The sequence below is a fragment of the Pantherophis guttatus genome, chromosome 5 (assembly GCF_059756535.1).
Source record: "Pantherophis guttatus breed Tessera chromosome 5, ASM5975653v1, whole genome shotgun sequence".
Lineage (NCBI taxonomy): Eukaryota > Metazoa > Chordata > Lepidosauria > Squamata > Colubridae > Pantherophis > Pantherophis guttatus.
In genome coordinates this window covers 22,613,168-22,626,982 of record NC_142067.1, presented here as the reverse complement: position 1 = coordinate 22,626,982, position 13,815 = coordinate 22,613,168, and the positions used below count along the sequence as shown (strand labels likewise).

Sequence of the window (13,815 nt, the reverse complement as noted above, 5' to 3'; positions counted from 1 at the left end):
CCTCCTGAGTCCCAGCTGATGATTAGAGGGAAAAAAACTGTTTAAACTCTTGCCGCGGGGCTTCAAAGGGCCGTCCTACAGCTGATCAGTGTTAAAAGCAAACAAATGAGTCGGGTCGTAAGTGCGAGGATTGGTCATAAGTGCGAGGACCTTCCAGAAATGACTCTGACCAACTAGCCACGCCCACCTAGTCACATGACCTCCAAGCCACACCCAAAAATAAGCCACGGCCACAGAACCGGTAGTTAAAAAATTTAGAACCCACCCCTGGCTGTAACCCATGATATTTTAAAGAGTTTTTGACTTCCAGCCTCCTCTTCAACAGATAATTACAATTTTATAATTTATCCTCAAATGCAAATCCCTACAGTCCTTCAGTTTTAGGCACCCTGGTTTAAGGCACCCTGTTATTAAGCTTATTAAGACCAGCTGCCTGCAATTACTGCAGGGTTTGAATCTCGCCAAGGCTCAAGGTTGACTCAGCCTTCCATCCTTTCTAAGGTAGGTGAAATGAGGACCCAGTTTGTGGGGGCAATAAGCTGACTTTGTATAAATATACAAAAGGATGAAGGCTATTGCTGAGCACATTGTAAGCCACCCTGAGTCTTCGGAGAAGGGCGGCATATAAATCAAATTAAAAAAAAAAAGTTAATTTATATCTGTTTTAGTCCTCAAATCCATAAATCATCATATCGCTTTTTTTTTCTTTCAGCAAAAAATCCACATAAGAATATGGCAATCACAGCCTTTTAAAAAAGTTTTTTTTTTCTCTGACCAAACAGGTCATCTCAGCAAATTCTGACATTTTCACAATCCATTCCTCTACTGTAGGAATTTCATTGTTTTTCCATTTCTGAGTATACAATAATATTGCTACAATTACCATAAACAAAAACAATGTGTCTTGAGTCTTTTCTAATTAGCTAGAGATGTTAATAAAAAGCTCAAACATTTTCATAATATTTAAATTCCTTTACCTGTATGAATTTGCATTGAAAGCTTCTTAGCTCTTCTACAAATCCATCATGAATAATAAAAGATTCCCTCATGATTTTCAGGTTTCCAACGAATTCCTTTGCACATTTTTGATAATTTCTCTGGTATCATATAACAATATCATTTTATAGAAGTTTTCTCTTATACCATGACACTGTTTATTTAAGACCAGTTACCCATGTAATTTTTCCAAAACGAATAACCCATTTTGTCATGCAATTTTAATCCATTCTTCCTCTATTTCAAATCTTAATGAAATATACATTTTTGCTATTACATGTGTATTGCTTGTATATAGCTCATAACATCCCATTTTATGTTTTTCACTTCCAATTACCTTTTTATCCATATCAAACCTTTCTTTTAACTGAGCATATGAAAACCATTGAAAATTATATCCTGCAGTCAGTTGTTCTCTTGACTTCATCTTAATTTCTCTGATAGCATCAGATTTTATCATTTGCAATCTGCTTAGCAGATGTCAGATCTTCCATATATAGTTAAAAATCACTCTTCTGTGGAATTATACCATTAAAATATACATGTTGTTCGCTTCCCTTTTTTAAAAATAATGACTTGTAATTAAAATTAATATTGCTATACTTTGATAATCTGTGGAAAGATACTTAAGAGGTAATGGCTGGAGGTCAGTCAGCAGAATTTCTCCTGAAACTGAAGCCAAAAATGTTTTAACTAGCTGTTTAAAGCATTTAAACTTCCCAAAAGAAAATATTAGCTGCTGATACTACTTCCTGGTCAAGGGTTCATTGGTAGTCATCTTTATCGCTGGTGGAATGCTTATAGAATCAGCTTTCACAAATGCATACCAGGGGTGGATTCTACTTACTTTTACTACCGGTTCGCAACAGGGCCGCGCATGCGCCCTAGCTTCATTCATGCGCGCGCTCTTCCGCACATGCACAGAAGCTTCTGCGCATGCGCAGGAGTTTTCTGATGACGTCAGGCTCGGTAGGTGGAGCCTCCCTCCGGTTTTACTTCCGGTTCTATAGAACCAGTCTGAACCGGGGGCAACCCACCACTGGTGCATACGTTTCATTAGTATACCTTTGTTTATATATATCTTTAAATGTATCTTTCTGGCCTAAAGTCATAACTATGTCAGGCTTCAAAGTTCAAGACCACACATGGAGTTCCAATTAAATGGATTTATTATTAATCCTGCCTATGCACAAGAATCTAGTCTGCAGTTAGTCCCATCTTGGAATTAGGTAATGAAATTCAAGAGGGAGTTGTGGCTATATAGAAACGCTAGGCTGATTTCTCCTTTGACTCCACCCCGCAGGCTCTGCCACTCCTCCTAATCCTAGGATTTAGGAAATTGTAATCTTTGTATAGTAATTATAATATCCTGTACAAAATTACAGAGTTATTTTAAAAACTCTAAATTTTACTTTAATAATGAAAAGTCTGTTAGGGATATATTGTGTAGACCTGTGGTTATCACACCAAAAGGATATTTGTAAGGCTAGATAAAAACTGCAGAAAAGACCAAGCAAAATAGGAGGAGGACTGAGTTTTAGAAAAATGAAAATAACAGAAACAGTGTAGTATAATATAGAATACTGTTTATATAAAGTAGCCTTACTATTGTTCCTGTATCGGTAACCCTATATTTGGCTTATTGTACCATGTTTTACAGTGTGTGCCACCCTTAGTCTAGTAGCTGAATCATAGCTTTTAAGCCATGTTTGAGGTAGAAGACCCTAAGGACCAAGGATATCTATCAGATTGCCTTCCCTGTTCTAGAAATGGATGATTGCTATCAGGGGTGAAATGCTACCAGTTCACACTGGTTCGGGCGAACCAGTAGTAATAAAAGCTACCGGTTCAGGTGAACCAGTAATAAAAAAATACTACTGGTCCAAGCGAATCTAAATCACGCGGCACAGCTGTTTCCCCCCCCCTTGCTGTTCTACTTACATTCTTAAGCCTCCTTTTTCCATGTTGTGCGGTAGCGTCTGCTGTGCGCGTGCATGTACATGTGTGCCCGGGCAGCTCGCATTTGGCCTGCACCGCGCATGCGTGCACAGCGAATCAGTAGCAGACCCTGGAGGATTTCACCACTGATTGCTATGATCATCAGAGGAAGTAGCATTTCGTGCACTGTGACTGGCAGGACTGCTATTGTTATGAGTGTAACTCAGGCATGCAATCCACATCACTCAAGAGTAAATTTAGCATTTGGTCCTGCAGATTACCCCAAACCACTCCCTCTGTTGCAAAAAAGACACACACCCCCGAACTTTGATCATTCTAATCATAGGCAGAAGTTTCTCTATCCAGGCTGGAAGGAGTGGATTTTATCAAGTCCCACAGACTCTTTTTAAAATTTTGAACCCAAGAAAAAAGGAAGTTTTGGAAGAAGGAAGTAGACGATTTTTTGTGTGTAGAGGATTCTATGTCTGTAGAAAAAGAAAAAAGAAATTTGGCGTTAGGGTTTCTACTTATTGTTTATAATACTATGTCTACTTTTCTCTATCATGATATATAAGCTAGAAAATTGGGTTTTATATAGTCTGGAATCATAATACAGGCTTGAATGAAGACAAAATAATGAAGACTTTGTTTTTATTTAGAATCTTATTTGTAATAATAATTTGTAATAGTTTCTTAGTATTTTTCTCATTATCTTTTCAGAGCTCCATAGCAATTCTTAGAAGATCAGGACCAACCTTTTGTCTATCCAGATAGTAATATTTTCTACTTTTTATTTTTTTTTAACCAAGCTGCTGCTTTCCTGTACTCTAGGCAGTTTTATAATTCTTATTTTCCTATGTTAAATATATGCATTTTAATGTTTAAAGTTGAAAGGGCTGTGTGGGTTATGTTTTATTCACTTTCTAAGAATAAATATTAATTTTATTTATTTATTGTGAGATTAATTTCTCTCCCAAGGAAGAACTGATTCCTTTAGACCAGGGGTGTCAAACTCAATTTCATTGAGGGCCGCATCAGGGTTGTGTTTGACCTCGTGGTGAGGTAGGGTAGGTGGGTGTGGCTAGGGTGGGCATGGCCAGCTTGACGTCACTCGTGTCAGGGGCGCCTGTGGTGGCTCGAGCACTCTGCCAGTGAAAACAGGCTCCTGAGCTCCGTTTTCAGCCATGATGGCCTTCTGCAGCCCTCTATCAGCGAAAATGGAGGTCAGGAAGGCTGCATGTGGCCCTACTGAGCTCCATTTTTGCTGGCAGAGGCACCACTGGCTGGTCCTTTGCTGTTTCCAGGGCATCCCAGCGAGCCAGATCTAAACACCCCATGGGTCACATCCGGCCCCCGGGCCTTGAGTTTGACACCCCGGCTTTAGACACATACCTCTTCAGGAAAAAGCATTACAGAAATTTATGGAGATTCTCAGTCATCCAGGTCATGGTTGTCCCAAAGGTGCTTTTTCAAAAGGGTATCTGTCAGATTGCCTTCCCTATTAGAGAAATGGGATTTTCCTTGAAGACTATTTGCTTCTCATCCAAGAATCTTTTTCAGTTTTTCAGAACTGTAAAAGCTTTTTGGATGGGAAGTGAACGTCTTCAAGGAAAAACAAACTTCAGTTGCCTTTTGAAAAAGCACCTTTAGTGCATTATAGAAATTAATTCATCTCTTGCATTTTGACCTTTTATTTACCACATGGTAGATATGACGCTGGAAGATGACCCCTCAGGTCGGAAGGTGTCCAAGATGCTACTGGGGAGGAACAGAGGGCTAGTACTACCTAATGAGAAGGAAGGACTCACTGGAGAAGAGCCTAATGCTGAGACCGATTGATGGTAAAAAAAGAAGGGGATGACAGAGAATGAGGTGGCTGGATGGAGTCATTGAAGCAGTCGGTGTGAGCTTAAATGGACTCCGGGGGATGGTAGAAGACAGGAAGGCCTGGAGGAACATTGTCCATGGGATTGCGATGGGTCGGACATGACTTCGTGACTAACAACAATAACAACAAGCTCAGGATAAGATTACTACTTCTCTCACAAATTAAAGATTCCAGATAAAATGTCCTCTTGAAGATAATGTCAATTGGCATTATGTTAAAAGTGAAGGCAAGTGCTAAATGTAAGAATGAGGATTTCTGACAGAACTTGAAATCTCCAGTCTTCTACTCTAGAGCACAGGTGTCAAACTTGCCCTGTCATGTTGCCATCGCGTGGCGTTTTGTGACATTTTCCCCATTCGCGGAGCTGGCATGGGCGTGCCCTGTGTGTGATGCAATCTGGCCCGCAGGCTGCCAGTTTGACACCCTTGCTCTAGAGCATGGGTGTCAAACTCATGTCATCATGGCGGCATCACGTGACGTATCAGGACTTTTTTCCCCTTCGCTAAACTGGGCATGGGCGTGGCCAGCGGGTGATGCATCTGGTCTGCGGGCCGGGAGTTTGACAGCCCTGCTCTAGAGGCTCAAGTTATATTTGCCTTTCTTCACAGTGGCAATTCCCTCAAGTGCTTTCCCCTATGATGAATGGGAGGCAGCTCCTAATATATTTTTATCGAATATAGGAATTATCGAAGACTGGGTGCTACTTCAGAACTGTTGGAAATGTTGGAAAGCTAAAAATAAACATTTTCCCCTTTTTCAGTGCTCTATATTTTAAAATGTAATTGTAGGTTTGAATGCAGTGTAAGAGTACTTGTTGATAAAGACAGGTTTTCCCCTTCTTATGCAACCTCCAAAGATAAGCAACTAGTATTTTGTTGAGCAGGATTTTTGGCCTTTTGAAAAAAGAGAAATAACATAGAAGTGCTAACCCCTAAGTTAATTGTCCTGTTTGCAAAACTTTGATCTGATTTAGCTCTGGGACTATGAAAAGCTGCTGATTTTTGCATCCCAAACATCTGCTAAAGGTATAGAATTAGTCTAGGGCAATCATGTTTGGAGTCTGACTAATTGGCAGTGCAATGGGGGAAAGGCAACCCAACTCTGGGGCTAATCCTGCAAGCTTCCGTTTTAGCTGATTGATTTAATTTCTTGAACATCGTCAACTTCTAATAATCAGAGATAAATTCTCAGAGTTTGCCCCGTATAGAGCTTTTATTAAAAGGCAAGGCTCCATGAAAATTGAGAAGAAACCTCCTGTTGGCGTATAAATAAAACAATTTTCCTAAATCTAATTAACCTGATCTGTTCTTATCATGTGATTGCAAATACCACTTTGGCTGGTCACCTTTCATGATTAAGAATCTGTTTTAAATAGGGAAACGTTTCCCAACTGGTAAAGCAAGCTTGTCTGCTTTGTGTATGCACATATAAAGGTAAAGGTTCCCCTCGCCCATATGTGCTAGTCGTTTCCAACTCTAGGGGGCGGTGCTCATCTCCGTTTCAAAACCAAAGAACCAGCGCTGTCCGAAGATGTCTCTGTGGTCATGTGGCCGGCATGACTAAACACCAAAGGTGTTTCCGCCAAACGCCTTTCCACCAAAGGTGGTCCCTATTTTCCCACTTGCATTTTTTACGTGCTTTCGAACTGCTAGGTTGGCAGAAGCTGGGACAAGTAACGGGAGTTCACCCCGTTATGCAGCACTAGAAAATTGAACCGTTGAACTGCCGAACTTTTGATCGACAAGCTCAGCATCTTAGCCACTGAGCTACCGCATCTCTTTATATGCACATATGCACATAGCCTTATCACACTATTCCCTGTATGCAGAATACAGAAACAAAATAATAGACCAAATAAATTGAAGGTGTGAGATTAAAAACAGGGAAGAATAACTAAGACTGATTTACTCCAATACTATTCAGTATACTGCTGCTTATCTTTATATTTTTGCAAATTATTTTTGTTTTCACCATATCCGTACATCATTTTAAATAGTGTATTTTGTTCTTTACATTTCTCTTTTTGAGGATCTTAGCTCCATTCAACTACTACTTTCTCTTTTATCTTCTTTGACTCAACCATGCAGTATTCCCTATTTGTTCTGCAAGTAGCTCCTACTTCATACTCATAATCTTTCACACCAGTCGTTCACTTTTGTATTCTGTCCCTATACTGTACCTTACTCATCTACTTACTCTTAACATAGCTCTCCTTGTCCACTTACTCTTAACATAACTCTTCTTTCATTATATACTTTTCTTAAGTACCATATTCTTACTGCAACCTGGCTAGTAAAAATAATGTAACTTTTCTTGATTAATTGGCTAAGAAATTTGCTGGGTATGTTGCTAAATTTGAAAGGTAGTTTATTTGTTTTATTTAATTTAAAATAAATATGAACTATTATACTACACCTCTTTTATACCAAGGTGATCTGGAAATTAAAGATTTTCATGTTGTACAGTGCCATCAACATGAAATTTGAACCTAGAATGTGTAACTCCATTCCTTAATGAGACCAATGAACTCTTCATTCAATAAACTTTCAGCAAGTTATTGAAAGAGTTTTTAATTTTGTTTCATCTTTGCTTCGAATTAGTTTTTTTTTTAATTTTTTCTTTCTTTCTTTTTTTTTGCTGTGAAGTTCCTTAGAAGTAACCTGTTTGGATTATGATAGTGCTCTGTGGGTGGGTATGCTTTGAAATACCTTTTAGATTTTACAAAATACAGCTGCAAGAGTTTTACCTGTGATTAGCTATTTTAACAATATCATGTTATGTGGTATTGATTTCTTTCAAGTCCCAACTGAAAGTACAGGATATAATATTCAAAGCTTTTCATGGCTCTGGGTCTCAATATTTGCTGGAGGATATAATATTCAAAGCTTTTCATGGCTCGGGGCCTCAATATTCGCTGGAGGATCTTATCCTAGCTACATATGCCCACATCTTTAAAAATCCACAAAAGTCCCCGTTCCCCACAAGACCAATAAGAGGAAAAGCTTTCTTAGAAGTACCCCTCATTGGTGTGGAAATGCTGTTCTATGGGGAATTTGCCAGGCTATTTTTCGGACAGCAGTTTAAAGTTTTTCTCCTAGATTTAGTTTTAAATCTAGATTTAGATTTAGTGACGAGGTGGCTTAGTGGCTAAGATGCTGAGCTTGTCGATTGAAAGGTCGGCAGTTCAGTGGTTCGAATCCCTAGTGCCGTGTAATGGGGTGAGCTCCCGTTACTTGTCCCAGCTTCTGCCAACCTAGCAGTTCAAAAGCACGTAAAAAATGCAAGTAGAAAAATAGGGACCACCTTTGGTGGGAAAGTAACAGCGTGCGTTCTGTGCGCCTTTGGCATTTAGTCATGCCGGCCACATGACCATGGAGACGTCTTCAGACAGTGTTGGCTCTTCGGCTTTGAAATGGAGATGAGCACCGCCCCCTAAAGTCGGGAACTACTAGCACATATGTGTGAGAGGAACCTTTACCTTTACCTAGATTTCTGAAGCATTTTTATGGTTTTTGGACCCATTTTTCCTATTGTAAGTATCTAACATCTATACTTTTGGATTATGCAGTTTTGTTCCCTGTTAGGTTTTGAATTTTACATTTATATATCAAATTATATTGTTGGTTTGATTTATTGGAATTTCAACATATATTATTTTTATGATTGATTGAAATATATATGATTACTCAATAAAGATATCTTTAGTTGGTGTGAAACCTATGTATATTTTATTACAAATGTCAAAGCCACATGTGTTTAATGTCAGGCTCTGCTAAAAGTGACTGAGAGTCATCACCAGACCACCAAGAACTAATTGTTCTTTTGCCCAGAACAATTTGATCTCTTTTGGTATATCATGTCTAATCAATGCCTGGTGTCAGTTCTTTTTTTATATAGATATTTTTTTAAGATTACGATTCTTTAAGAGTAGGTAAGTCCACACTTTGAAAAGGCATCTGTAGATGCCACTGAAACCTATACACAATATGAAAACATTAATTATGCTTCTTTCAACCCATTATTAAAAGGATGTGTTATAATTATATTATTTTTGTCTTTCATGTAGATACCACAAGCCATCTTGCAAGTGAATATACTGTCAAGCAAAAAAAAGGGGGGCATCGATCTCACAAGAATGAAAAGATTATTTTATAAGTGTGGGATTTGAAAAGAAAAAACGAAAATGTATTCATCTATTTATTTTTTCACATTGTTGAACTGCCCATCTCCCTCAAAATTGATGCACATATGGTATGGCTTGAGAAATATCTACAGTTTGACTCTTTTGATATGATATACACTGAATCCTAATTAATATGTAGTTTTGTGGTAAATAGAGGCTAAATTATAATATTTTTTTTCTCCAAAACTAAGAACAATTTATGCTATTTAAAGAATTCTGGTACAAATGGATATAATACATAAAATGTATTAGATTTTTAAGATGAAATCGGATTGTTAGTTGTGTTTGTTTGGGATTCCTGGAATGGGATTGAGATGGGATTCTTGGCAGCTGCACTTGTAATACAACTGGGAGACTTTAACATCTTCTAGATCTTTCAAACAAAGATATACCTCACTACTAATGAGATATACAGTTGTTGCAATTAAAACTGCTAACAATTTTGACACAGATTTTGTGCCAGTGGCATTGTAAATCCATGGATGAGGAAATACCATTCCAATCCAGAGTATATTACTCCATATGCAACTATTCTTGCTACCTTTAGATTGAAGGACAATTTGTTCTCTCTTTGAAGGGCATTCTTGGTTCATTCCATGTCCCATCTCCTGATTTGATGGTTATTCTTTGAAAGTCATATAAATATGCTCACACTCATGCCATTCTAATGTTTGAGTAGAATTGAAAACAGAACAGCATTAATCAATCTTGGTGAATTTGTATCTGGATCCAAGAAGTTGGGAGGGGAAATGTTTGTTCACCTGGAACAACCTTAAGACAAAGTCAAAGAACTTTCACTACAAGATTTGCCTCTTCTTAGTCATCCCGGCATAAAAGCCAAAAGAATTTAAAATGTGTTGCCACCCATTTCAATTTTACATGGATTAAAAAAATGAAAAAAGTCCCATGAGCCCATCATGACTCAATTTGTAGTGTCAAAGAGCAGTTCATATGATATTGGTTGGGTTTTTTTCCCATTTCCAGTTTCCCACTTAAAACCACATTTTTACTGGAACACTTTCCACATCACTACATGACAAGTTAATCATTTCTTGCTTCAGATTCTATGAATGTGGTTTTTTCAGCTATATCATCTGGATTCCTCCTGTACTGCCCTCTTTTACTAGATTGAATGCAGTTGCTCCATTAACAGAGCCAAACTAGTTTTTGTAAAGAATCCCTGTTTGCTTTACAGTATTTTTCATTATTAGATAATGTAGCCTTTTCTAATTGGGTATTTTCCAGATGCATTGGACTTCCAGAACCACTGATTGGCAGTAAGATATGTTGCCAGGGAATTCTGAGAGTCATCCCAATATAACTATGCTAGGTTGAAAAATTGAATTAAACAATCCTGCAAGCAATTCACTTCTAGACCAAATTTTAGGGTGGATAGCACTGGCTCAATGGCCTTAAAATGGAGATGAGCACCATCCTCTATAGCAGGGGTGTCAAACTTGATTTCATTGAGGGCGCATCAGGGTTATGTTTTACCTTGGGGGGATGGAATGGGCGTGGCCAGTATGACATCACTTGTGTTGGGGGGCACCTGTGGTGGCCCAAGTACTCTGCCAGTGAAAACGGGCTCCCAAGCTCCATTTTCAGTTGCGATGGCCTCCTGCAACCCGCTGCCAGCAAAAATGGAGCTTGGGGGGAGGCATGCACGGCCCTCACAAGCTCCATTTTTGCTGGCAGAAACACTGTGGGCGGGTCCTTCGCTATTTCCAGGACAGCCCCACGGGCCAGATCTAAGCACTCCGCGGGCTGAATCTGGCCCCCAGGCCTTGAGTTTGACACCCCTACAGTCTGTACGCTCTACAATCAGCAATGAGATAAAATCTTCAGGGACTTCTTTGCCTTTTTTATTAGATACCAAATGGATTGTGTCCCATGGATTAGTTGGTACCATCAGTTGGCAACTGGAGATCTTGGCTTCCTTTTCCCTCAGTTGCAAAGTTTGGGGCAAATGGGAAATTTCCAACTGCAAGAAATCAGAAGTACGGCAAATCCTCCCCCTCCTTCCATGGGAGCTTGGCCTTCTTTTCAGTTTCTGGTCCCCCAGCCTGACAGTTGGCTTGCAAGAATGAATTCAGGGGATCAAAGATTTCATGCTAAGAAGTATGCTACCGTTATGGTGCTGTATAGACACAACACTAGCAATGTGTTTGCTTTTGTTGTAGGGTTTTTGTTTGGTGTGAAACTGAGGGAATTGCTAGGCAGATGTTGAACACTGATTGGCTGAGACATCTCATCTCTTGGCCGGAAAGGGCAAATTTTAAGCAGATGTCATTTTACAGAAGTAAATGTGCTTCTCCTTGTAGTGTCCTGAAAATTTAACCAGCACACCCTGCTTTCTTTCAGTTATGGAATCCGATAACCTGGGAAATAGGAAGGATGATCTGTTGGAAGTAGTTTTGGATCTCTCTCTTTGCTTACAGAGATTTCAAGAACTGTCCCAGAAAAGAAATAATCCAAATTAATTTAGAAAATGGCTTTAACCAAGCTGCCAAAAGCTATTACTTCAAAGTGATATAGGAAGATCAAACACATTGTACAATGCAGTAATTATAACTATGTACCTGAACATTTCAAAACATGGCCTTGAATTATATATTCATGAAAGAAAGTCATTAATAATTCTACCTTTAGTCAGCAGCTGCTGAGCAGGAATCCCCACATGTTCTACTGCTGTTGTGTGTTTTCTTAATACTTTTGGTCAATTACCTGGCCAGCTCCACTTATTCAAAATACTTTATATGTATTTGTGCAAAGCTTCAAAGGAGTGTGTTGCTTCAGTGAAGGTTTGTGTGGAGCACCCTTTGAAGCAGCTTCATTTCATTGCTGTCCTGAGGCTCTTTTGGCAGATCCAAAAGTATTAAAGAGACTTCTATATGTACAGAAGCTTCTTCCAACAGTTGGAATCACTGAAGGAACTTCTAAGATGAGGCCAAGAGGCTTGTTGAGGAAAACTGTGTTGTGTCTCACCTTGATGAGGAGACCCTGTGGCATAAAGCACTTTGTCAGAGCAAAGCTAGTTATGATTAGAACAGCTTGTTAGAAGCATGCTGGTAGAAATATTAAAAATAATAACATTTATTGGATTATAATATTTATTATAAAAATAAATATTTTTAAATTTGATGGTTGTGGCGTTTTTCAGAAACGATTCAGCAAGATTTTGAGGGAAAAACCCACATCAGCTCAAGATTTCATCATTCCTTTTATGAGATCAAGTAGGAGCTTGTGAAATTGGGGACATTAAAAAGTAGTTTATTTTGTGGCACCAGGTTATTTCTCAAGATTGCAAAATAACGTCAGCCACTTGAAAAAGTTACTGACACTTTTACTAAGAAATGATGGGTGTGTTTTTGCATCATTATAACCCAGAAACAAACTGCATTGTGCATTAACTTTATGTGTGTAATCATAATGTGAATGCAATAGTTACTTTGCAGAACAGCTAAAGGAATCTTTTCTAATTTCTCATTTTACATTGGTGGAGAGAACTTCAAGAAACATTCAGACAAACGTAAAAATTCTAACGTGTTTCTGTGCATCTGTTCAGATGGCACCACAGTTAAGCCAAATGATTTTCTTTGAGAAGTGTTGGCCTGAAAAGGATTGTTGAGAGAATGGGCATTTAGTCCTTCCCTAGAGCTGTAAGGCAGATCTTTTTAACACATTTGTATGCATGTTAAAACTCATTAAGAGGTTTATGAATGAGGTCAAAAACATGGGTGTTCTAAGGGCTGGTCTCTTACAATAGAATAATAATAGTGAGTCACGATAGTGCATGCTGACAGAATCTGTTAAAAGAAATGGAGTTCCAAGTAAGGCAATAAAGGTGTTTCTTACAGGTAAATAGATTAAAAATTAATAACAATTAATAACAATAAAACAGATCAGCTGGTAAGTACGCAAGTAGAAACATTATTAGAGAAGTACTGAGTGCCATTATTTAGTGCCGCAAGAATGTCAAATATCAGGAGTAGACAATCTGTTGCCTAATTTGGGCTAATTTGGGCTAATTTCAAAAACCTTCTTCACACAAACAATTCATCCCTTGGTTAAGATCATTGTTACCCTTGAGTTAATCTGGCTTTTGCAAGAAAAAAGGGGCTCTCACCCCTGTCTTCATATCTGTTAATTGGAGAAAAGACAGTAAGCAAAATTAAGTAAGATAGAATGACTTCATGCTCGGCAAAGAATGCACATATCAGATATTTTTGCTTTTACCAGGTCAGTGAGAAATATGAAGACTGAATTATGAACAGAAGACTGAAGACTGAATTATGTGACTTTGGCATGGAACATACAAGAGCCTTGGTGGTGCAGCGGACTAAGTGCTGTTATGTAGCACTTAGCTGCCAGCTGCCTACAATTAGTGCGAGTTCAAATCTCACCAGGCTCAAGGTTGACTCAGCCTTCCATCCTTCCGAGGTAGGTAAATTGAGGACCCGGATTGTGGGGGCAATAAGCTGACTTTGTAGAAACACCGCTTATGGAGGGGCCAAAAGCCCTAATAAACAGGTATGTACAAAATAAGGAAGCCTATTGCTATAAGTGTATTGTAAGCCTCCCTGAGTCTTTGGAGGAGGGCGGCATATAAATTGAACTAATAAATAAATAAATAAACATTGCTGATTATAAACACTCATGAGGGATGGAATTAAAGCATGTCTGAAAATAAATGGAATGGTTTGCTAATGTTGTAGACTAAGGAGTGTATTATCATTATTTATAACTTCAGTGGATTTACTTCAGTGGATTTACAATAGAGTAAGAGAAGGGTAAATGAAGTCCCCTTGGT

General features: G+C 38.6%; 1 long non-coding RNA gene across 1 annotated transcript; it reads left to right on the top strand.

Annotated features, from left to right (window-relative positions):
• The first annotated feature begins 4,667 nt into the window (after nt 1–4,667).
• LOC148113302 (uncharacterized) lies at nt 4,668–13,602 on the top strand. Its single transcript, XR_015728289.1, has 3 exons — nt 4,668–4,775; nt 8,889–9,073; nt 13,245–13,602. It is a non-coding gene; the product is annotated as an uncharacterized LOC148113302 (long non-coding RNA).
• The last annotated feature ends 213 nt before the right edge of the window (nt 13,603–13,815 follow it).